The 25552-nt window shown below is 41.0% G+C and overlaps 1 protein-coding gene across 2 annotated transcripts in view; it reads right to left on the bottom strand.

Annotated features, from left to right (window-relative positions):
- The window catches only part of LOC129704549 (metabotropic glutamate receptor 7-like), a 464128-nt gene that overhangs the window by 195129 nt on the left and 243447 nt on the right, over positions 1-25552 (bottom strand). The gene's annotated exons all lie outside the window — the stretch shown is intronic.

The raw sequence follows: 25552 nt of genomic DNA, 5'->3' as shown, positions 1-25552 counted from the left end.
TTACAGGTAGAGATAGATTGATTCTTGATTAGTACGGGTGTCAGGGATTATGGCGTGAAGGCAGGAGAATGGGGTTAGGAAGGAGAGATAGATCAGCCATGATTGAATAGCAGAGCAGACTTGATGGGCAGAATGGCCTAATTCTGCTCCTATCACTTACGACCTATGACGTTATATCTCAAGGTTTCCTGAGTGAATCCAAACTGTAACTGATTCCATATCCTGCGCAACTCTTCTTAAAAAATAGGGGGGGGGGGGGGGGGTTTCGGATAGACTCTTCCAAAAGGCAGCTGGAAAGTTAATTAAAAAGGTAAAATCTGCTTGCAGACTTTATTTTGTGCATTGATCAATGAAGACAGAGTAATGTCAAATAGTGAAGTAAAGTTTATTTTTACTGCAATCAATTCTACTGGATTGTATGTGAAACAAAGAAGAACAAAGAATTCCTAATTGTGGATCGCGCCACAATCAAACACTACAGACAAGAAACTAGGATCGGAAATACCCTGGCAGAATTGTGTACGTCTCAACGAGTCAAATTTTCAGGAGAGTATAGGCCCTGAAGAAGGGTCCTGACATGAAATATCACCGACCCATGTTCTCCAGAGATGCTGTCTAACCTGCTGAGTTACTCCAACACTTTGTATATATACTTTTTTAGAGTATGCTACATCTGCATTACCATTGCCTAGAGTAGAGCAGTAATTGGTGAGAATGATTAAGATATGTCATACATTAAAAGTGCGTGTATATATATATATATATATATATATATATATATATATATATGGTAAGAGTTTATGTGTAAAGGTTTAAGGTTGACACTACAGAAATAGTAATACTTAATGCCCAAGTAATGTTAGCATAGTGATGATACCGTTTATATCCGATTCACAGTGCATCTAAGAGGTTTCACACTGGGATCCACCATCACACTTCATACTCAGATGTCAGGCAATTTGCACCAGTGTATGATGTGTTTTTATTTCTCCTGCACTCACTTATTCCCTCCCTATCGTTTTATTTCTCTTGTTTTTTTTGTACTTGATGTTTTCATCAAGATCACCATACGATACTATAGCTCTTTATTTATGCCAGAGGGAAATTAGCCTGTCACCGGTCAAAAGACCCAGTTACAAGGCATTGAAAGTGTCATGTGCATTATAATAATAATGAAATTTAAGTGACCAGTTATCACATCGCACATATGTGATATTGCACAAACATGAAATTAAATTATCGAGTGGGAAAGGTCCAGGTTAAGGGATGTACAAAGAAGCGAGTTGGGGGGGGGGGGGGGGGGGGGGGGGGGGGGTGCAGTCAGTCTACCCCATGATATAAGTGGGAGGAGTTGTTTCACTGCTTCCCTTCAGGAGATTGCATCTATCAATCCGGAGTTTGCACAAGTCTATTTGAACAAGTAGAGTGATATTTGCTCCCCCCGTCCTACTCACAGCCCCTTTCCCCAATTCTCATGAATCACCACACGTGAAGCTTTTACACACTACTGCTGTCCATGAGTTACGAATTAAACAACCCAATTATGATTGGGGTAACTGCAATAACTTCCAGCCTGCTGGCGATCCAGGACATTCAGCTTTTTGAAGAAGGTTGTGACCCCAAACGGCATTTCCTTCCACAGGTACTGCCCGACTGGCTGAGTTATCTCAGCAATTTGTTTTCGCTGTAGATTCCAGCCTCTGCAGCCCCTCGTGCCTCCATACATCAACTGTTGCTTTACAGATCAGCTCTATTGACAACTTGAATCTCATCAAGATTTATCTGCTATTAAGGGCAGATATAATGTTGTCCTCTCTTTACAGTAGATAACTTGAAATCACACCTCGCGTTTGTCAACTGGGATTTCCCATTGTTTTTTTTTTTCCTGCAATGTTATCACAATTCAGGTCATGTTGGATACGGTTAAATGGCAGCTCTGAGAAGATGAACCAGCCAGCCTCACTGAGAGAGACAAAGGAAGACCGCACGTGTTCCATGTTCAAGTGACATTTGCAACGGTGTTGCCTTAACTGATAACTGGAATAAAAACTTGTCAACAAACATCAAGCATCCCTGGGGACGTGCTAGGTAATGAGATAAACTAATGGAAACAAACAGAATATATAGCCTATTTTATTCATACATGTATTTTTTTTTTTGTTTATTTTATTAGAAGTTAATTCAGTACAGTGGAACCTAATTTTAGGTGCCAACTATGTCATACCGTAATCCATTCTATGTACAACCTCTAGTTTTATGTTTTGAGAAGAAGTAAGCAAGACAAGAAAAAGAAAACAATAGAAAGGGGAAAAAGTGGAAAAATAGATGATAGAGAGTAGAAAAACTTGAAGTGTGTATATTAAAAAAAAGAAAGATAAAGTGGGAAGTAGAAATAGAAGAGAAGGCCCCTTAAAAGAGAAATTTTCAAATCTTTATTCGGAGATGTAGATGTATGCAGAGCTTTTTGTCAACACCAAAATTACCATGTACAAGAAGAAACATTTATCAAATCACTTTCATGATCAGATTTACTCTTCACCCTCCTACCTTCCCATTCATTATGTAACTGTTTACACAGAGTTACATTTATCATCTTTGGATGACCAGACTTTAGACTTTTGAGATATACAGCTTCAGCCCACTGTCCACTCTGACCAGCGATCACCCCTACACTAGCACTATCCTCTAAATTAAGGAATTAGGAAAAGACACAAAGACACAAAAGCTGCAGCAAAAAGACAGTGGCCAATTCCTCCACAGTTGCGTGCATGATTTAGCTTGTCAAAACAAGCACTGGACCCTGGCTCTGGCTGCAACCCTGCCCATTTTCCCCATTTTATCCTCAGCTTTGGCCACACACGTGACTCACTCTCCAGACTCACTCTGCCACTCAACACTCACTCAAACCTACACGCACTCCTGACTTTACAGTGTTCCCACCCCTAACACTAGCTCCGTAGCCACAAGCCAGTTCCACAGTGCAGATCCAGTGATTCTGAGCACTTCCCAAATCCGGCTGAAATTCCACACCTTCCCAGCACAAGATGGCAAATGCAATCCATTTCTTGGCAAACAGGATTCACAAGATCTCACCAGTAAGGACTCTGCAACCACACACAATGTTTAGCAACACTCCAAATAGTAAAAAAAAAAAGTAATAGACTGCATGAGTAAGCTGATCCATGGACTGTGAGTCAGCAGATAACAAGGACTCAGGTACATACACTTGCCCACGACTGTGAATGACTACGATCAAAAAAGTAGAATGATTTTGACAGAATTTGTGCACATGCTTATGAGAGATCAAAAACATTTTTTTTTTAATCCTTGTTATGAAAAATAGTCGGCGAGATCAGATGCGTGGTCTTCTTGTGAATTTCATATACAACAATACTGGTCTTTCTGGGGTCTCTGTCCAAAGGAACATTTAGACTATCCATGCAAATTCTCTCCTAACAAAAGATGTTTTGAATATTCAGACACATCTGGTCAATTTAGAAATGTGCGTGAGAGTGCAGAATTTTGGCACACGTTAAACTAACATGACACGTTAAACTGACACGGAAATCAGGAGAATTCCTGCGAGCTTGACCTTACAATAGCACCTGTTGCCTGCATCTACATTCCAGTTACTTGGCCATCCCACCAAAGGCTCAGCTTGGTCTGGATTTCCATTGCTCTCCAAACCCACTTCACCATCCCAACCAGTTCTAAACCTTGAGCAAGCACACACTTGGTTCAAAGTAAACTAATAGCAGGGAGATCAGTCCATACTGTTCTGACATGGATGGTTTTCAGACATAAATTGACAAAATGTTCTAGCTGAAAAGTAACTTTCGTACTTTTCTACTACTGCAAAGTACCTTTTACCTTAAAACAGGACATAAACTGGAGAACCTGCAGAAAAAACTTGCTCACACCAGGATACAATTGAATGCAATTGTCTGCAGAATTTTCAAGTTAACAGAAGAGTATGAATTTATGTATGAATAAACTCACAGATCATTTCCTTAAAATAGGTGCTAAATAAATAATTTTGCAGAATTAAATATTTACAATCGGAGCATTGTGTAGTTGTCAAGAGACATCTGAATATTCAAACACCTTTGCTGGGACAATGTAATTCATATGGATGACCTAAAAACTTATGAGGACAGAGAACCTAGATGCCTAAAATTAGTAGACACAGAATGCTGGAGTAACTCTGAGGATGAGGCAGCATCTCTCGATGAGAAGGAATGGGCGACGTTTTGGGTCGAGACCCTTCTTCAGACTGATGTCAGTGGGGGCAGTGGGACAAAGATAGAATGTAGTCGGAGACAGTAAGACTAGTGGGAGAACTCAGAAGGGGAAGTGGATAGAGAGTTAGAGAAGTGAGAGAAGTCAATGTTCATACTGCTGGGGTGTAAACTACCCAAGTGAAAAATGAGATGCTGTTCCTCCAATTTGCACTGGGCCTCACTCTGGCAATGGAGGAGGTCCAGGGCAGAAAGGTCAGATTGGGAATGGGAGTGGGAGCCTAAAATTAGTGTTCTGTTTTGTTTAGTTTAAAGATAAAGCATGGAAACATGCCCTTCATCTCACCGAGTCCATCTCGACCCATTCACACCGTTCAATGTTAGTGAACAGTGAACACATTCTAATCCACTCCCTGACACTACGAGCAAATTTCAGAGGCCAATTAAACTACAACCCCCCCCCCCCCCCCCCGCACGCCTTTGAGATGGGGTTGGAAACTGGAGCACACCGAGGAAACCCACACAGTTACCTGGATAGTGGTACCAGCAAGCTCCACACAGACAGTACCCGGTCAGGATTGAACATGGATTTCTGGTGCTGTGAGGCAGCAGCTCTACCAGTTGCACCAGGGCCTAAACTTCTCTCGGTCTTATTGAGTTCCGATTGAGTGTTCAAGAAGTCCATGAGGATACATTGACCTTTGAGAAGGTGGTCTTTAGCCATCTCTTAAACCAGTGCGGCACTCCTACCACAATGATTTGAATCAAGTTCCAGAACAGATCCAGAAATGATGAAGGAAGGCAATATATTTCCAAGTATCGGTGGTGTACACATTGTTGTCAACTCCTACTCCTCTTATTCTGCATCATTAGTGCCGATGTAGAAGTGAATAAGAAGTTCACGTTCCTTGGAGTAAATATTACCAATTATCTTTTGTGGACCCACTGCATTGAAGCAACAGCCAAGAAGACACATCGTAGCTTATTCTTTCCCCGGTGACTGACGATATTCGCATGTCTTCAGTGACTGTTAGAAACTGCCACAGATGCAGCATCAGAGCAGGCTGTCAGGTTACATCACAGTTTGGTTTGGACAGCACTGCCCAAGACTGCAGCAAATTCACGGATGTTGTGGATGTAGCTCAGCCCATCAGATCACAAACCAGACTCCCAACCATTAATCTTCTCTCTTAGTTACTGCATTCTGTAACTGATTCAATCGAGTTTCAGATCCCTCTAGACTTTAATGGGAAGGGTTGGTGATGGTAAAACTGTTGAACGTCAAGTGTAGCTGTTCAACAATTATTTGTCACTCATCATCCCAGACCTTAATGTTGACCTGGTCCTGCCTTGAAACGGGCTAACTTGAGCTGCTTAATTGACTGAGTTACATATTTGTAATAAAGTCATAAGAAATGAAACAGTTAAGATTATTCAATCTAACGACACATTATGCAATATTGTGCAAGGAGACACACTGCTGACTATTGTATGGGTTCTGCTGAAAGTGCTGGATGTGAGAATAATGCCTGTCGATTTCATTTTGTTACCATTTTGGAACCCACAGGCACCTTGAGATTAGCTGAATGTTTAACCATCAGACATGAAGTATAGTTAACAGGGATTGACAAAACTCCTCCACTCCAAAAGATTATTGTATGGCACTTTCTACCTGCAATAATTACTTTCCAGGCAAGTGAATGCATTTGGGAAATTGGAGTATTACTTTAGCTTTGTGCACGTTCATGCTAACCTAACCTCAGCAATCATTGTGTAGAGGCCTAGCCCAAGTATTAACTGGTGTAGCCCCTTCCCCATACACACAACCCCTGGCAATGCAAGGGGAAGCTTCGAGGCTTCCATTATTCATTAATCCAATGTTCACTGAACTTCATCATCTAGTCTACACTGGGGATGGGTGTGCGGCTACAAAGTCATATAAAACCACTCAACAATGCACTTGTCCAATTAGTACAGTGGGGAAGAACAAGAGACTAGTTTAAAGCTGGGGTGAGAATCCCCCATATTCTGCTCACAGGGAAACTGGGGGCAAGGGAGATGCAATGTCGCTATAAAGTTTTTGTCTGGAGCTTAACGAGGGAGATGGTGAACGTGAATAAGGCTTCTAGTGGGAGTAAGAATTATATGAAAAGACGGGAAAAGATCCAACAGCTGCAATTTCCTTGGACACGACACTGTTACAGAAAACCTGCTGCTCTCAGCTGTCCCCTTCAACCTCACACCTGAAAGCAAAGGGTAAAGAAGAAAGAGGAGACACAACTAAAGAAAAGCAGTATCTTATAAACATAAAGCCAAAAAATGCTGCTGGAGGAACTTATGGTCTTTTGGTATCAAGAAGGAAAAAATACTTCTGGTGGAACTGAATGGGCCAGGCAGCATCAGTGGAGGGAAACGGACAGTTAATATTTCTGGTCTGGACATTTTAGGTTGGACCCTTCACCTGACTTTTTATTTGGACTGAAAGAGTAGAGGGGACATCTCTCTGCGGTATAAGGAAGTGGGTGGGAGGACTGGGGCAAGAGTGAGCAAGCAATAGGTGGATATTGGTGAGGGAGGGCTGATAGGCACATAACAGTCGCAGTGGAAAGGAAGGGTGGAGATAGAAATAAAAGCTGGGAGGAGATAACTGCAAAACAAAAAGCTGCAGATTCTGGAATTAAGATAGGACAGGAAAGTGAAGAACAGAATAACCTTGCTCCCAATATCATCAAGACCATGGACACTGTAAGGACACTCTAAGCTACCAAAGCAGGTGTGGTATGTTGAGTAGCTTCTTTGTGTGCAGAGTGGAAGGTACTGTTGAGATCATGAACACATGCAGATAAAGCATTCAGAGGAAACAGGTTACAGCAGACCCTGTTATCAGTCAGTGGCTGCCACTGGTTTGATACCAGCATGACCATTATTGAAGCTCAATGCTCCAGCTAAGGCTGTAACCTTGCAAAGTTCAATACACAAGCGATAAGATCACTCTGAAATATTTTTTAAATGATTAGGGACAGAAGAAACATGCCTTTTCCTTTCCTGTTCTGTAGTTCCCATTCCTTTGGTCCAACTGAGCAGGATCCAAACTGCTGGTGTAACTCAGCGGGTCAGGCAGCATCTCAGGGGGAAAAGAAAAAGGTGAAGATTCGGCTTGAGACCCTTCTTCAAGCTCATCTATTCCTTTTCTCCAGACGCTGCCTGCCCTGCTGAGTTACTCCAACAATTTGTGTCTATCTTCAGTGCAAACCAGCATCTGCAGTTCCTCACCACACATTGGAATAGGATCCAACAGCCATTTCCCTACTACCCTCCTAAAGAAGGACGTTGGAGGGGAAAGGGGGGAGGGTGAAGCTTTTAACAGATACAGTGGTAAGGTTCAATATGTCCAGAACTTGTACTTTGCACATGTGTGCCTGCCCGTTCCATACTTGTTGCTACTTTACAAAGCTTGCCTCAGTAGCAACATTCAGTATTTACCAGCAGAGTGTGGGCTATTATGGCTTGGGTGCCATTTTTCATTTTTATTTTATTTTAAAATGTCACGACTGTCCTGCTGAAAAATGGTATTATAATAATCTCACTGAATCCAAAAGGTCTGAATATATATGGCACTTTTCAAAATATTTTGCTGCTGCTTGTATTCATTTCATATCATTAATATTCATGATACACATTGAGCAGCACACAACTTTTTGACGCATTATCGGATTCATTGACATGAGAAAACATTATTCACTCAGTCCTGTGACGCTGATGAAGGGCAGCGTTTACATTCAGCCAGCAAAGCTAGCAATGCATTGCCCTCATGCATGACTGCATAGCTGCTATACGTAATCACACTGCATGAAGGACTGATTAACAGAGACCCAGACTGTGACCGATATGGCAAATGCTGGAAATAAGAAGCATTGTAGGTTTTGTTATATGTATAAACCAAGAATATACATACTGGGAAAGAAAGGAGGATATCGTGAAGCTAACCTAGAGGTCATGTTAAAAGAGACAATCGATAGATTTAAGAGATGTTTAGACAACAAGGCATAGCTAGTTCGTGTGAAAATAAGTACAGAATGGAGTAAAACAGGTTAGGAGCAATGAAATTCATCATGAGATGAGGTGGGGGTCTTCATTATATTAATCTGTCAGTCAAATGAAGGTGCATTTTAATTAATTAAGAGGAAACAGTAAATTGGAGGTTTTCTATGAGAGAGAAATTGAGGATGAATGATCACAAAGAAACGTTGATAACTGATTATTTCACAAATGTAACATCCGCATGTAACCATTGAAACACAGAATATAAGTGACTACGGATGCTGTGAATCTTTGAAACATTTTGGTATCTCTTAGAGTGTTTCCCAGTGCAGACTGTGAAGGCCATGAATATACCAACTTGTTTCTATAAACTCACCACTGCTCTCTGAGATGTTCTTTGCACCTGCCCCATCTGAGCCATTAAGAGGGTGGCTGAACCCACATGAGAGTGAACCCACATGAACACATTCATTGTTCACAATTCCCTCCAAGAGTGACCCACTGGACTTGGTCAAATCGAATGACCTTATCTATGCAACATTTTGCAAACATATCAGAAAATGGTAATGTTCTTTCATCCACATTTTTAAATGAATTATTGAGCACAGGAGATCTTCCTGTCCTTTGTAACATTGTTGATATTGTGGAAAGGCTCTTCCCTCTGCCCTCATTACTAGCTTCATCAATATTTTGCAAATGTTGCATTGCAGGTGACAGCAACAGAGCCTTCTCATCCGTTCCCACTTCATCCAGTTTTCTTGCAATTATCTCACCTTGCATATTTTCTGAACTTCCCATCACTGGATCAGTTTTTGTGCTTCGACCCTACCATAATCGTTAAGACTGATATTAATTATCCCTTAACCCACTGCTCTGTGTAATGTTTGGGCTTAATTTATGTTTTGTCTGAATTAAACTACATTATATGTAATGTAAATAGAGATAGATAGATTATTGATTAGTACAGGTGTCAGAGGTTATGGGGAGAAGGCAGGAGAATGGGGTTAGGAGGTAGAGATAGATCAGTCATGATTAAATGGCAGAGTAGATTTGATGGGCCGAATGGCCTAATTCGACTCCTTATGACCTTAAATGAAGATGAAGTAAACTATTACATTTCTACCCATAGCAGAGGAAATAAATGGAAAAAATCTCACATTTATATTGTAGAAGCAATTAAAATATTGGAGCTTGAAATATTGAATTATTAAGGAAGCAGTAACTGAGCACTTGGAAAAAATAATAATTGGATTAAGCAGAATCTATATGGATTTATAAAAGGCAAAATCCTATTTGACCAATGTGCGAGAGAATTCTGCACATTTTAATGTAGAGAAAATGAAGACAGGTAATTGTCGTTTACTTGGACTTTTAGAATTCCTTTGATAATCAGCTGCACAAAAGAATGATTAAAATTAACTTTGTCAGCAATACACGGGCACAGGTTAAGGATTAGTTAATAGAGGGTAAACGACAGAGGAATAAACAGGTTATTTTTGGGCTGGGAGGCTGTGGCCAAATAGGGTCGTCCAAGCTATGTCCTTTACCACATAGAACAAGCCAGGCATCAGACGTTTTGGATGGGTGAGGGCCAATCCAGCAAAAATCTTTGGAATTTCAACAACCAAACTCCCCTTTCTTTGTGCAGGGAAGATAGAAACAAAATGCTGGAGTAACTTAGCGGGCAGCATCTCTGGAAAGAAGGAATAGGTGACGTTTCGGGTCTAGACCCTTCGTCAGTCTCAGTCTTATTATTTTGACGTCAATTTTCCCTTTTGAACAGTTTTATCAAGGTTCCTTGATCTTGCAAGCTTTTTATAATTCACAGTAACACACATCAACAACATTGTGTTTATCTTATGATATCATGATACCAATGCCAAATTCTATCGATGTGTTTTTCCCTTCCAGCCCTACGACTCCTAGACAGTTTAGTTGAAGCTGTAGGAACAATTAATTTTAAGAAAATGCACTCCACCTCTGGAAATAGATATAATCAATAACAAAAAAGGGCACCCTGAGACTCAGGAGTTTGCTGTGCATCAGGTGATAGCACCGTGTGAAAAGCAATACACCAGAGGACACTTTCAAGTCAAGTCAAGTCAAGTGACTTTGTTACCATTAGTTCTGGATAAATTATATAGCATTGAAAGTCACAAGTGCTGAAGGTGAAAGAGAAAATTAAATATACTCCAGCACCCCAGAACATGTGCTGCATTTCCAAAACAAGAATGAGTTGTGAAAAATGATGGAGGAGTGGCAGCGTATCACAGCGAAAATGGTTCCTCTGGAAATGGGAAAGAAGTCAGAGGTATTAAAAAAGCATCCGTCCAAAACTGGCTTAGATAATGGAGAATAATTCTTCAAATGTGAAAGCTGTAGGATGCAAATGGAGAACTATTAATGTTTTGTAAAGTGGCGAGTGAAGAGTGGGGAATGAGACATTGAATCCACTGGAGAAGTCACTGGGTCCGAAGAAGGCATCATTAAAAGAAAAGCTGGAGTCAAATAAACTGGTTGATTGCAATGGTTCACAGGAAGGTGGGTGGGTAAATGTGCAATCAGAGCAAGATGGAGAACCCAATAAGGTATAATGGCCATAAACTCGAAGGACTAACCCTCAAAATTAAGTCAGGTAGTTTATGGATGAAAAGTGAAAAATCAGAAACAATCAGATTATTGTACGGAAAGAAGCTGTAAGCAAAACTGATGAGATTTTGCAGCAGGATACTGGAAAAAGGGAAGAGGGAAGCACAACAATAAAGAAAAGGAAGGTACAGACGCAACCTTCCAATTCACAAGAATAACTGAGCAGCTGAGAGTGGGGGGAGAAAAACAGCCATTGATGTTGTGTAAGATGTACATAAGCTGCTGAAGAACTGTTCAATATATGTGGCCAAAAAATGAGTTTGGTAAAATGTCTTTGAATAGACACAAAGTGCTGGAGGAAAAGAATGAGTGACTTTTTGTGTCAGGACCCTTCTTCTGACCAGGCTGAAGGTCAGGCTGAAGTTGAGTCCCGACCCAAAAAGTCACCCATTTTCTTTCTCCAGACAAGCTGACCGACCCGTTGAGTTACTCCAGCATTTTGTTTCTGCAAAACATCTTCTATATGGGCTAGTAATAATGGAACAACAAAGAGCGTAGATTATGGTCAATACATTCTTGAAAAGAATGCTCAGAATTGGGAAAATAAGGGTATGAAATCTCATTTTATTCTGGCTAATGTTTTCCTTGTAAAACTACCAGGAGGAAAAAAAAAATGGTCTGTCTCCTGTGTGAAAGTACAAGTTTAAATCTCGCTTTCTGGAGACATGTGCTTCATCGAATATTTTCATGTTGCGATTAGTGTGATTCATGCCTTGCCCAGGGAAGTCAGACGGGAGATGGGAAGGGTGGTGGAGGATTTTTATGCGGGGACTTGAACAAGTAGATATGCAGCTTTCAAGCTCCTTATAAGGAGAATGGAGAAAACACCATAGAAACATAGAAAATAGGTGCAGGAGTAGGCCATTCGGCCCTTCGAGCCTGCACCGCCATTCAATATGATAATGGCTGATCATCCAACTCAGTATCCTGTACCTGCCTTCTCTCCATACCCCCTGATCCCTTTAGCCATAAGGGCCACATCTAACTCCCTCTTAAATATAGCCAATGAACTGGCCTCAACTACCTTCTGTGGCAGAGAATTCCAGAGATTCACCACTCTCTGTGTGAAAAACGTTTTCCTCATCTTGGTCCTAAAATATTTCCCCCTTATCCTTAAACTGTGTGACCCCTTGTTCTGGACTTCCCCAACATCGGGAACAATCTTCCTGCATCTAGCCTATCCAACCCCTTAAGAATTTTGCAAGTTTCTATAAGATCCCCCCTCAATCTTCTAAATTATAGCGAGTACAAACTGAGTCTATCCAGTCTTTCTTCATATGAAAGTCCTGACAGCCCAGGAATCAGTCTGGTGAACCTTCTCTGCACTCCCTCTATGGCAATAATGTCCTTCCTCAGATTTGGAGACCAAAATTGTATGCAATACTCCAGGTGTGGTCTCACCAAGACCCTGTACAACTGCAGTTTCAATGAGGTCCGCCCTTATTCTTCCAAACTCCAGCGAGTACAGGCCCAGTGCAGTCAAACTCTTATTATGTGTTAGCCACTCATTCCTGGAATAATTCTTGTAAACTTCCTCTGGACCCTCTCCAGGGCTAGCACATTCTTCCTCAGATATTGTGCCCAAAATTGCTCACAATACTCCAAATGCGGCCTCACCAGCCAGGCCCTAGTTTTTCAGACATTCCACGTCGTCCAGCTGTGATGTTGAGCTTCAGCATAAATGAATAGGGCAGGTTGAATGTGCATTAAAGAAGATTACAACTCTCAGGCAGATAGGACTAGCTGGCAAGCAAGCAGGACATTTATCACAGCAAATAATATTTGACAGATCCTCGGTTCTTTCCACAAGGTCAAAAGCCAGTCATCAGGTTGCAAACGTAATGTATACACAAGCAGACACCGTGAGCTCATTGCCTCTTCAACCAGATACTGTTGTACGTGTTTGATAAGTTGTGATTTCATGTCTGATTTAATAATCTCTCTTGAATTGGCTTTGTGTGCTGCTAACCAGATTTAGCAAATTTAATACTGGCGATCGGTGCCCATCTCTGCATGTGGCTCAGTGCTTGACCTTGCAAGTGACTATAATGGATGTCAAAAAACTACATACAGATCCCACACACCATTGTCAACATTTTGCAGTTTGCAAGGAATAGAAGCCCCTTGAGATAATCAAGATGATATTCTTGGTGTCACAACTCACATCTTTTCACAACTCAGCAGTCATTTCCATGTTCCTTCCCTTACTTCTACTGGAGCCACAGGAGAATCCTGTCAGTAAATATGCTGCATTTACATCATATTTAAAAAAATACTAATTCCCGTACATTCCGAAACACACAATATTTGGAGCAGGATTAACATCGTAATGGAGAGTCTGTGACAATGGGGATCAGAATGTGCTTCTTCACCAAATTCCTAATCTAGAGGTAAGGGAACAATAATATTTGAACATATTTTCAGTGGAGTGGAGACATATTTCCCCATCTGTACTCAAACTTAATTCATTATTTCCTTCTAAATGAATCTTTATCTATTCCATTTCCATTTCAGGATCACATACAATTTATAGGAATGTTGCACAATGATTAAAGATGTGAACTGTGTTTAGACTCTGGCCTCATTCATAACTCCTAAGGGTATCACAGTGACCCAACATCTTAATTCTTCCACCCAAGGAAGAGGGGTTTCTTACAGATCGTGGATGAACAGGTTTTACTTGAACCAGACAAGGTGTGCATGACCCAAATGCTTTCTCTCACCCAACACTAGCTTCTGTTAACTAGGCTCATTGCTACACACAATACCTGTGGTATCACCAACCTCTGGAGTAAAGTTAACATTTTTTTCTTACGATGCTTGGCCAGCAAGCCTGAGATCTGGAGTTCAAATCCCAGCAAGGTAAGTTTAGGGTGGCAAAGTGGCACAGCAGTAGAGTTGCTTCTGTACAGGGCCAAAGACCTGAAATCGATCCTGACTATGGATGCTTGTCTGAACAGGGTATGTACATTCTCCCCGTGACCGGCACGGATTTTCTCAGGGAGTTCTGGTTTCCTCCCACAGTCCAAAGATGTACAAGTTTGTCGGTTAATTGGTTTGGTATATCATAGAAACATAGAAAATAGGTGGAGTAGGCCATTTGGCCCTTTGAGCCAGCACCGCCATTCAATAAGATCTTGGCTGAACATCCAAAATCAGTACCCCATTCTGACTTTTTCCCCATATCCCTTGATTCCCTTAGCTCTAAGAGCAAAATCTCTCTCTTGCAAACATTCAGTGAATTGGCCTCCACTGCCTTCCTTGGCAGAGAATTCCACAGATTCACAACTCTCTGGGTGTAAAAGTTTTACTTAATCTCAGTCCTAAATGGCCTACCCCTAGATTTCCCTACTGTGTGTAGGATAGTGTTAATGTGCGGGGATTGCTGGTCAGTGTGGAATCAATGGGCCGAAGGGCCTATTCCCGTGCTGTATCTCTAAAATAAACTGCTGACTTACTCCAGCATTTTGTGTCTATCTAAAGTTGGTGTTATTAAGGGCCAAGCTTGGTTCATTTTTGCTCCATCCTCAATCTGCTCTACATTGACTACCCAAGCCAACTCATGATGTTGGCATGAAATCAAAGAACACTACAACCCTGTTGACACTACAAACATAATCTGATACAGATGGCTATGACGACATATGACAACATTTGGTCAATAATGTGTGTGGAAAGCAAATAGAAGCAGAAATGATTAAGGAGAGATTTACAGCTCTTAGGGTCCAGTCATCGGGTTGTCATCGCGTGGCGCTGCGCGTGGCAGCCTCGCCTACAGTTTGTTGGTCAATTCGACTTTGTTTGGTTTTTTTAGTATGTCTAAATGTATGTGTTAATGTCTCTCGGTATGTTTTTTATGTGGGGGTGTTGGGGAGAAAAGGGGGAAACCGTTTCCAGTCACTTACCTCGGCTAATGTGAAATAGGAGGAGGATATAGGTTCAGAGAGATGTTTAGAAGCAGAATTGAGGAGTATTGCGATCTGGGAGAGCAGCAAGACTGGAAACATGATGTGGCTGAAGTATGGAGAGACAGGAAAACAGGTTTGACAATATTAATAGTGAAGCTTTGTAAATTGGGAGTACTTCTAATCCTTAGTTTGAACAATAGCTGAGCAGGACATGAGGCGGTAGAGTTTTGGATGAACTCAGGTTTACTTATGGGTAAAATAGTACATAATCATAGAAATAATCAAAATGAGTGCTTTGGGGGGGGGGGGGGGGGGGGGGGGGGTTGAACCCCTTAACTATATCTTTCCTGCCTAATTCTGGAATTGCAAAGTTGATTCACAGGACTGATTCCGGTGATGAAAAAGATTCCCTTTTAAGAGCGACTTAATGGGATGGGACCACAGTCAGTAGCGTTTAGATGAATGGGAAGTGAGCCCAATGAAAATGACAAGAATCTGAAAAGGTTGGACAAACTAAATGGTGGGATATTGTTTCCTTTGGCGGAAGTGCATCAAACTGGGGCCATGGCCTCAAGTACTGGATTGAAGAGGAAATGCTTCACTCTAAGGCTATGAATATGGCATTCACTTCCTCAGAGCATTATGGATACCCAGTCATTTAACATTTGCAGGGTTGGGGATAGATTTTAAGACTGAGGTAACTAATAGTCAAAGGGAAGCATGGAATTGAGATAAATCAGACAATCTCATGTTGAGGATCATATGATTTCTTGCAGTCTGAAGATGAGACCAGGCCCGAAACGTCAATCATCCTTATTTTCCCGAGATGCTGCCTGACCCAGAGTTACTCCAGCATTTTGTGTCTACCTTCGGTATAAACCACCATCTGCATTTCCTTTATACACATATAATTTATTGCTTTTACTTCATACATTGTTTACATTTCATTGTAATCCCAGTCTGGTCTGCCTTGATCTGGCCAATGAACTACCCATTGTAACATCAGCAGACCCATGTTCCGTGATCATATTAAGCACAGAGGTGGCATCACTAATATCAGTCTGGCTTCCATTCTAGTCCCCACCACAAACAGGCAGCTACAGAAAACTGGATGCATCCAGGCACAAAATAATCGACGTCACTCGACAAGACATCAGAAAACCTGGCTTCTCTGTGTGACACTGATCATCTGACATATTTGAAGAATACCAGGGTGAACGCTCAAATGCTTGATAAAGAAAGTCAAATGGCACTGTTCTCCTCTGCTAGACGTCTACACCATCAAGGTGAAAAGGTGGTCACAGCACAGCCCAGACCTGACAGGAATAATCACCAGAGAGTGAAATGAGACACAAGAGATTTCACTGATTGAATAAAGAGGGATGCAAATATTTGATTCAGTTCAGAGCAGACCTTGGGGATATAACTTCAGTTTTTTTTTACATGTTCCTTAGAGGACTCCAGACATGCCGACAACATATCCTGAATATAAATCAATCTGAACTCTGTGCAGTCTATTACAGACACCAGCAAATTGTCAGCATTCTAAATCCTGTAATGGAATTCATTTCAATTATAGCAAGCATAGATTCAGTCCAGAATCGGTCTCCAAATGACAACCTTTTTTATCCCCAGACACGGTACTCCACAAGTTATAAATTGACCATGTTTGGTATTGGTAATACTTTATATTTAATTATGCTTATGAGATTTATTCTTAACATTATTATAAAACCATAATGCATCGTTGTATTTTCTGTTTTTTTTCTATGACTCTTTATGTTTGAACAATTTGAGGCTTAAACATAGATATACTTTTAAGTATCTGCAGTCCTTTGAAATTCTGCAATAGAATCAAAGTAACCATCATTTTAGATTGTGTTCCATACATTGCATGGAACCTCTGCTGAGACTGTATTGGGAATAGAAAGTCCTCACCATGATATAAAATAATCCATTGCCATGAGAAGTCCCTTAAGCAAACATAGATGTGGAAGATTAGACCAGTGTACATCCCCTGGTATCCTCATTAAGTGCATTCATCAAATGGATGCACCACATCAAATTATATTTCTCAAGCATTTTTCATGTGGTATCACAGCCCAAGGAGCTTTGCAGTGCATTATGAAGCAAAAATGACAGATCCACAGCAGGGAGATAGAGCATACTAATAATTTTTAACTAGGAAAAAGTATATAAATTCAGAAAGAAAACTTGGGTCTTTGTTTATAGAACAGTTGTGATTAAAATTGAGAACGGACAAAAAGCCAGAAAAAGCAGTTCGAAAGGTTGCATTTTAGAAGAGTGAGTTGCAGAACTTCGAGGATTTAACAAGCAGAGTTGACAGAGGGGAGCATGGGCATGTAATGCATTTGGATTTCCAGAAAGCATTTGATAAGGCACACATAAGGAAAGGTGCACAAGTTAAGAGGTAACGGTATTGGAGTAGATGTTAACATGGTAGACACAAAATGCTGAATAACTCAGCGGGACAAGCAGCATCTCTGGAGAGACGGAATGGGTGATGTTTCGGGTCGAGACCTTTCTTCAGACTTAAGTGTTAACATGGACTGGTTATTGCACAGAAAACACAGTCACAATAAATGGATCTATTTAAGGCTGAAGACGTGTCCCAGTGATTAGTTCTTTGTCCTCAAGTACTTATTAATGATTTTGATGATTTGGAGGAGAGGCAATGTGGAAATATTAAAATATTAATTTTGTTTAGTTTAGAGATACAGCATGGAAACAGTCCCTTCGGCCCACTGAATCCACTGTGACCATCGATCACCCTTACAGACCAGTCCTATGTTATCCCACTTTCTCATCCACTCCCTGCAAAATAGGAAGAGGTTACAGAGGCTCATTAACCTACAAATTTGTGTAGGAAGGAACTGCAGATACTGGTTTAAACCAAAGATAGACACAAAAAGCTGTCTCAGTGGGTCAGACAGCATCTTTGGGGAAAAGGTGACATTTCCATAAAGAATGAGGACATCTCCGATGCCCTGGATTGGAACACCTCATCCTGTGTGCAGATGTGTCATGGACAGAGGAATTGGGAGTAGGGGATAGAGTCCTTACAGGAAGCAGACTGGGAAGAAGTGTCGTCCAGATAGCCAGGAAGTTTTTTTTTTTTTAAGATCAGGGATTTGAGGGCAATGGGGAACTGACACAGAAGAGGAAGAGGAGGCAAGGACTGAAGGGGATCAGTCCTAATTATATTGAATGGTGGTGTAGGTGGATGAATAAGTGAGCATGGACTTGGCATGTGGAATTTAATTTGAACATTGTGAGATCATGCATTTTGGTAAGATAAATTAAAAAGGCAGGCTACTATTCAATTGGACAGAAACTGTCAATGAATGGAGTACAGAGAGATCTGGATGTTCTTGTGCATAAAAATGTATCTGGCTAGTAGTTAGGGTGGTATATGTGCCCCTATTGCAAATTATTTGGCATTTTGGTAGAGAGGTAGACACAAAATTCAGCTGGACTAACTCAACATGACAGGCAGCATCTCTGGAGAAAATAAATGGGTGACGTTTCGGGTTGAGACCCTTCTCAGTGCTATGTAGAGAGGTACACTGTTGTGATTGTACAGCATACCATGATGCCAGACCTGCAGTACAAAGCACAGTTCTATCTCTTTATTTAAGAAGGGATATACCAGCCTTTCAGGCAGTGCAAAAGAGATTCACAGGTTAATACCTGGAATGCGTGTGTTGCTCTAACACGAACGACTGAAGAACTTGGATCTCCATATTCTTTAGGAGTTTTGAAGAGTCACAAGTCACTGTGTTGAAACACACAAGATCCTTCAGTGTCATGAAAAGGGTAAATGTCAAGATCTTTCCATGAGTGGGAGAATCTTGAATGAGAGACCAGAGCTACAATACATGGGGCAGTCATATAAAATCAAAATGCAGAGAAAGTTCTCAGAGGATTACCCAGAATCTGGTAAAATTAGATGGTAGGTGTTTAACAAGGAAGTTGATTTTTGATTTTAAAGAACAGGGATTTGAGGGCAATGGGGAACTGACACAGAAGAGGAGGCAAGGACTGAAGGAGATCAGTCCTAATTATATTGAATGGTGGTGTAGGTGGTCTGTTCCAGTTCATACTTTCTTTTGACATTTTAAAATCATGGCATTGCTTAGGCAAAGAGCCAGACTAGGTTAACTATCACAGGGAAACGGGTGAACGCAGCTTGGTTCCCTCCGACTCCACCAATACAATCAGTCTGAAGAAGGTCATGGTCACAGTGGCGCAGCGATAGAGTTGCTGCCTTACAGCAAATGCAGCGCCGGAGACCCGGGTTGGATCCCGACTACGGGTGCTGTCTGTACGGAGTTTGTACGTTCTCCCCGTGACCTGCGTGGGTTTTCTCCAAGATCTTCGGTTTCTTCCCACACTCCAAAGACGTACTGGTTTGCAGGTTAATTGGCTTGGTAAATGAAAAAATTGTCCCCAGTGGGTGTAGGCTAGTGTTAATATACAGGGATCGCTGGTGGATGCGGAACCGGTGGGCTGAAGGGCCTGTTTCCACACTGTATCTCTAAACTAAACTAAACAAAAAAGATTCTAACCCAAAACATCACCTATGCATGCTCTCCAGAGATGTTGCCTGACCTGCTGAATTATTCTGGCACCGTATCTCGTCTTTGGAAAACTAGCATCTGGAGTTCCTTGTGTCTACACTTCACTTTTAGGTGCTAATTGTAAACTCATCTTGACAATATCTAATACTTGTACTCATTCAAAAGAAATGGGCAAACTGAAAACATGGTTTGACAGGAACAAAATATCTTTAAACTTGAGCAAAACCAAAATAATGTTATTTGGTAATTGCAGATCAATTACACAAGCAAATATAAAGATAAATGGGGTTGAAATTGAATGAGTTCATGAAAATAAATTTCTTGGGGTTATAATGGATGATAGAATCAGCTGGAAATCACACATTAAACATGTATAATCCAAACTGTCAAAAAGCATTTCTGTATTATACAAAGTTAAGCAGGTTCTGGAGCACAAATCACTCCGCATTCTTTACTGTTCACTAATCTTACCCTATTTAAATGACTGTGCAGAAGTCTGGGGCAATAACTATAAAAGTTCGCTACATTCATTAACTATTCTGCAAAAAAGAGCAATACGTATTATTCACAATGTCAGGTATCTGGGTCACACTAATCCATTATTCTTAGTCAAAATTATTATAATTAGAAGATTTGGTTGCATTTAAAACAGCACAGATAATGTTTAGGGCAAAAAAAAAAAATTACCTGGAAATATACAAAAATTATTCAATGAGCGAGTGGGGGGTTATAATTTAAGAAGAATATTTAATTTTAAGGTACAAAGAGTCCGCACGACCAGAAATACTTTTTGTATTTCGGTCTGTGTAGTAGGATTGTGGAACAGTTTGAATGTGGAGTTAAAGCAGTGTCCAAATATGAACCAGTTCAAAATGACATACTAAATCTTTTTTTCACAAGGTACAGGGATGAAGGGGATGGTTGCCAAACAGGGGTTAACGTTTATTTATTATTGTATTTATTATTTATTTATGTTTTTGGGTTACTTCATACATATTACTTGTATGTGTATATCAGTTGTATGTATATATATGTCTGTATGCATCTCTAAAAATTGTCTAGGGTATAATTATTAATAATTAATTAATTATTAAATATGGAAGAAGGGTTTAGGGAGAAGGGGTGAGATTAAATACGTTATTCTTCTTCTCACTCCTTTTCGAGCTTGTAAAGAAAAAGTGTTGGACATTTAAATTTTGCTTTATACTTTTCATTGCTTTGCAAATAATGCCTGGAATGTCCAATTGTTTGACTACTTCGATTTTGTTGTTGTTATTTATTCCTGTTTATGTCTTTACTTGTTCAGAACAAATAAACAAATAAATAAATAAATAAAATTCATGGAGCTCTTTAGTCAGCACAACTGTGAGGAGGCACCCCTTTCCATTATTAGTGGAACAACGAGAAGTGAATGAAACTGAACATTCGATCACCTGAACATTCGAACTGAACAGTCTGACCCTTCTTCAGACTGAACCCATTTACGAGCATCAGACAGGTATTCTTTTTTGGCTTGGCTATTTAAGTGTCTATTGAAACTGAACAACTGAAACTGTATATGGGACTAGGGGAGATTATGTGTTCGGCACGGACTAGAAGGGTCGAGATGGCCTGTTTCCGTGCTGTAATTGTTATATGGTTATATGGTTATATGGTTAACATGGAACAGTACATCCCAGGAACAGGCCCTTTGGCCCCCAATGTCTAGGCCTACTATGATTCCAATTTTAACTGCACATCTACCTGCACATAGTCCACATCTCTCTGTTCATGAGCCTGTCCAAAGGTCTCAAACTGCACTGACTGTCAAATGTGCTTCCACCACCTCCCATGGTAGTTCTTCCCAAACACATCACTCGCTATGTAAAACACACTCTGTAAATCTCCTTTGAATTTCCCCCCCATTATCATCAACCTAAGCCCTCTACTATTTGACATTCTCACCCTGGGGGAAAAGACTATTTATTCTACCTATGCCTCTCATAATTTAATAAACCTATCAGTTCACGCCTCAGCCTCTGATGTTCCGTAGAAAAGAATCCAAGTTGGTCCAATCCCTTTTTATGGCTAATCACAGTTAGTCATCGGGAAATGGAAACAGGTCCTTCAGACCACCAAATCAGTGCCATTAACCACCCATTAACACTGATCCAACATGAACCCCATTTTTAGTCTCCCCATGGTCACATCAGCTTCCTCATATTCCACCATTGACCTACACAAGGAACAATTTGTAGTCGCCCAATTGTCTACCACCCCATACAATTTTGGGATGTGGGAGGAGCCCAGAGGAAATCCATTCAGAGGAAGAATGACTGATTCTTTCAAGAAGCAGAGGACATACTTGAGAACCATAGGACATAGGTTTAATGTGAGGTAATTTGAGCATTAACTTTTTTTACACAAAGGGTGGTGGGTTTATGGAACAACTGCCAGAGGAGAATATTAAGTTCTATCACAACATTTAAGACACATTTAGACTAGTACATGGATAGGGTAGGTTTAGAGGGATATGAGCCAAAAGCAGGCAGGTGGGACTAGTGTAGATTGCGCATGTCAGTCGGCGTGGGCAAGTTGGGCCGCAGGGTCGGTTTCCAAGTTGTAAGACTCGATGACTCTAATGTGCAAACAACACGCATTGGAGGTCGGGACTGAAGTGAAGCCAGCAGTCAATCAATTTAAATACACTGTGTGTAAAGAACATTTTGTGTGTATGTGCAGTTAAGATTGTAAACTACAGAGTGGGCCAGTACTCATCTCTCTGTTCTCACTCCATCAGCTACCATTAATTACCTATGTGTAAGCAACTACAGGTGTAGGATCCCTCTGCTGGTTACTAACATAATTGCATTATATAAACAACACAGAGATTCGAGGTAATAAAGTGGATCTGAGCCAGAAGAGCATTGAGCGAGAGAAACCTATCTGCAAGCTGTTGATGTTGGGGAGGATGATTTACATGCCCAGATTTATTAAAACCTGCTTCACATCTGGTAGCTGTCAGTGTTTTTCAGAGGCCAGTTCTCATGTCTAGACATCAATTGCATGGAACGCAAGTCAGAGTTGTACAGCCAAGAAACAAGCCCTACAGCCCATCACTTCCACGATGACCTTTCTGCCCCTCTATACTAAACACAAGATAGACACAAAATGCTGGAGTAACACAGTGGGACAGGCAGCATCTCTGGAGAGAAGGAATGGGTGACGTTTTGGGTCGAGACCCTTCTTCAGACTGAACCCATTTACGAGCATCAGACAGGTATTCTTTTTTGGCTTGGCTATTTAAGTGTCTATTAAAATGTCTCTTGTAGCCATTGCATCAAATCCACCAGCTCCTCGTGCAGTGGGCTTCAGATATCAACCACACTAAAAAAACGTCCCCCTCTGATTCCTGTTTAAAATGCCTTCCTTTCACCTTAAACTGATGTCCTTTTATTTTTGATACATCTTTCATTCTATCTACCATGCCTATGCTTCTCATTACCTTATAAAATACCATCCTGATGTTCAAAATGAATTAAAATGCTCTGCTGCAAAAGTTAAAAAATAAAATAGTTAAGGAGAGCTGTTTCTGGCCCCAATATTGCACCAATCACTTTATCAAGGGGCACTGTATGAACGGACATGCCCATTGTAAGATGACCTGCCGTAATATGCTACAGTAGTTCAGAAATAGGCTTCAATTTAGAGTCAAACAGTCACCAAATTTAGAGTAATATCATCGAATATTCCAACAAACTGTACAGTGAAGAGAGCATACTGGCTGGTTGCATCACCATTTGGTTCGATAACTCAACCGCCCAAGGACAAAGGAGGCAGGAGGGAGTGGTTTACATTGCCCGATCCATCATGTCTTTTGACCTCCCAACCATCTATATGAAGCGTTGCCTCAAGAAAGTGAATAATATCATCAAAGACCCACCACTCTGGTCATGCTCTCATCTCATTGCTGCATTCGGGAAACTGGTACAGGAGCCTGAGAAGCAATACTACTTGGTTCAAGAGCAGCTTCTTCCCATTAGCCATCAGGCTCTTCAATCGTGCTGTGTAATCATGAACTACTATAGACTTTACATAAGGTTACACTACATACATCAGCTTGAATGATTGCATTCTGTTAATCTAGTATAACTGATGCATGGTTACCTAGTATAACTTCATTTATTGCATTAGAGTTGATTGTATCTTTTTAGTTCAGCGACACAGTATGAAAACAGGCCCTTCGGCCCACCGAGTCTACTCTGACCAGCGATTCCCGCACATTAACACTAACGGACATACTAGGGACAATTTACACATACACCAAGCCGATTAACCTACATACATACCTGTACATCTTTGGAGTGTGGGAGGAAACGGAAGATCTCGGAGAAAAACCAAGAGGTCACGGGGACAACATACACATCCATACAGACAGCACCCATAGCTGGGATCGAGCCCAGGTCTCTGATGCTGCAAGCGCTGTTAGGCAGCAACTCTACCACTGCGCCACAATGCTGCCCATTGTGCCACTGTTTACCTAGTATAACTGACGCATGGTTACCTTGTATAACTGTATTTATTGTATTATTGTTTATTGTATCTTTATTTGTTGTGTTGTTGCATTTACAGTAATGTGCCTGTAAAAAATACAGAAAGTAGGAATCTATTTGTTCTATTCACGGTGCACATGACAATTAAACAGTCTCGATTCTTGGGCATAGAAGCAGAATTCTCAGCCCATTGCACCTGTGCTGATATTGAACACAGACATTCAACACTAATCCAATTAGTTTCTCTCCACAAACCCATCAACCTGCTCACCAACTTCTCACACTTCAATCTCGCACTAGTGACAAATTACAGAGGCCACTTAACCTCAGCAACACTTACATCTAAGGGATGTGAGAGGAAACTCCAGAGGAAGCCCACGCAGCCACAGAGAGACCATACAAACTCCACACCGGCAGCAGCCGGGGTCAGGATTGAACACGGGTCACCAGAGCTATGAGGCAGCAACACGACTCACGCCACTGCTGCGTTCTCTAGACGAGAATGAGCCAGATAGACCTTTGCAGCAATCAAGTCATCAATACCAATTTTATTTTGTGAAGTCCAGATTTTTCAGCCCAGTGCAAATTCCATAGCTGCCTTGAATGCGAATTGGTTTTCTCTTAGTAACATTTTATCTTCTGCTACTAACATAGAGGAATTTGGAAGTTGGTCCAAAAGCAATCCATTTCCATGTGATAAAGTGAAAAGTTACAATAAAACAACACTCTCCTCCTTCATGCCCCAGGCTCATTCAATCTATAAAAAACAAAACACCAATAAAAATGTTTTATAGTTCCAAGAGGATTGGTAACCAGAGGACACAGATATATGGTAAATGGCAGGAGCAGGAGAGGACAAATGTGTTTAGTAAGTGAATTGTTATGATGCAGAATGCACTTTGTACAGGAATCGAAGTGAATTTAATAGTAGATTTGAAAGGGATTTGTGTAAAACAGTGGCATTGGGAGTAGTCGGACGAATGTTGGGTAGAAATAATTAATTGGATAGCTTGTTAAAATAATTGATACAATGGCGATAAATGAAATAGCTCCCGCTTATTACTTCAATCGGTGTGACATAATTAAAAATAAGATTAGTTACAGCGTATGATCCAAGACCAGTGCAGAAGGAAGAATCCACAGCACTCTTTGCAACAAGGCAGTGAGTGAATGACAATGTGAGATACAGAGTTGCCAATAGTTAAGCTCAGGATAGAAAAGTTGCCAATCGTGTATCCATTGGAAAACACTGCAGATGGAGGTGTGGGGGGGGGGGGGGGGGGGGGAAAAAGGAGACCGGGATTCAACAATCTACCTATCAAACACTACCCCCTTGCCTGTGTTCATCTCGTACTGTCTGTGCTCTGTCCTGCCCCACCTCTTTCCCAGCTTTCTCTTCCGCCCCCTCTGCAATCAATCTGAAGGAGGGTTCTGATCCAAAATATCACCTCTCCATGTTCTCCAAAGATGCTGCCAGACCCGCTGAGTTAATCCAGCATTTTGTGAATTTCTTTGGCATAAACCAGCATTTGAGGTGCCTTGTTATCTCGAAATCGACTAAACTATTTAACAGAAACACAGCT

The sequence above is a fragment of the Leucoraja erinacea genome, chromosome 16 (assembly GCF_028641065.1).
Source record: "Leucoraja erinacea ecotype New England chromosome 16, Leri_hhj_1, whole genome shotgun sequence".
Lineage (NCBI taxonomy): Eukaryota > Metazoa > Chordata > Chondrichthyes > Rajiformes > Rajidae > Leucoraja > Leucoraja erinaceus.
Note: the sequence above shows the minus strand (reverse complement) of the source record. Positions and strands in the feature narration are given on the sequence as shown.